Below are 1,601 nucleotides of genomic sequence, written 5' to 3'. Positions count from 1 at the left end.
GAACTGAACTAGAAATGAACTAGAACTGAACTAGAACTGAACTAGAACTGAACTAGAACTGAACTAGAACTGAACTAGAACTGAACTAGAACTGAACTAGAACTAGAATTGAACTAGAACTAGAACTGAACTAGAACTGAACTAGAGCTAAACTAGAACTGTACCAGAACTGAAGTGAAACTGAACTCGACTATTATAGCTCGTTGTCCTGGGCATGTTATACCACCATTTGTTATGTTTTCTTACCCTAAATATAAAAAAAAGGCAATCCTTAACCACTTTTAACTAAATAATAAATTGACCATAAAGTACAGATAAAATAAAGTAATTGAATCAAATTATTTTAAGTAACAAAGGCTTGAACAAAAAAAATACTGCCCCAGCTACTAATAAAGTTAAATAACAATACAGAGTTGCTGATAGTGCCAAAAATAGCAACAAAAAAATCAAAAGAAAAACGAAATCTATATTTTGTAACCATCAACAAAATGGCTTAAAACAACAAACGTTTTGCGTTCTGTAATAAAACCAAAATACAATACTTAACAAAGGCCACTCACCACAGAGAAAAAGAAAAAAAAACATGATCGGGAGACATTAAGGCTGCAAATACAAAATTTTTGGGAAAAGTAAAACGAATAGATTTTATTGTATTTAATTAACAATTGCTGATGATACTGACAACAAGGTGACCAGAGTATAACTTATATCAACTGATGTTTTAATATCCTCTTTTGAACAGGAAACCTGGCCTGTTTCCTGTTGGTTTTGCGAGAACAATAAAAATAAATTATATAGCTTAAAATTATATTTTATTTTTGTCACTTGTTTTAGTTAAAATAAAGGCGCATGTCCATTGTTAAAACCACAAATTTGCAAAAAAAAAAAACAATATCCACAACCAACTCCTTCCAGCCTTTCAATATGCATTGAAAGCATTTAAATTTTTGCTACAAACTTAGTGTGTGTGTGTAAGGACAAATCAAGCCAGCCATCCAAAAATTGCAGTTCGATTAAAACTGTCGACTGGACATAATGTTATCAGCAGCATACAAACCTCATACCATTACCAACTCAAACTACAGCAACTTTTACATACACCTCATACCATCAAACCACTTTTTCCTGCGTAGCTTTTCATGAGTGTTCTTTTGCTATTAGTTATACTGTTTTTGGTGAATATATTTTGCAAAAACACAAGTTCCAAATTGGATTTACATGTGCAAAAGTGGAAACAGTAAAAGCCAAATTATAAGCTTTCCATTGATTTTATACAATATTGTGTGGCAAACGCACAGGCAGTCTTGCATGCCAGTTTGTATACAGATACATATATTTTTAAATGTATTTGTTTAGTCCTGCATAAGGATGTTTTCCCTAGGGTTTGTATATACGCACTTTTGCCAATACCACTTCAACTTGTCTCTATGTGTACAGTGGGAATTGATGAAATGAAACCAAAAACTTAAGCTGATCTAGAAATGAAGTAGAATTGAACTAGAACTGAGCTAGAACTGAACAAGAACTGAACTAGAACTGAACTAGAACTGAACTAGAACTGAACTAGAACTGAACTAGAACTGAACTAGAACTGAACTAGA

Source organism: Lucilia cuprina, chromosome 5 (genome assembly GCF_022045245.1).
Source record: "Lucilia cuprina isolate Lc7/37 chromosome 5, ASM2204524v1, whole genome shotgun sequence".
Lineage (NCBI taxonomy): Eukaryota > Metazoa > Arthropoda > Insecta > Diptera > Calliphoridae > Lucilia > Lucilia cuprina.
This window is presented reverse-complemented; position numbering follows the sequence as displayed.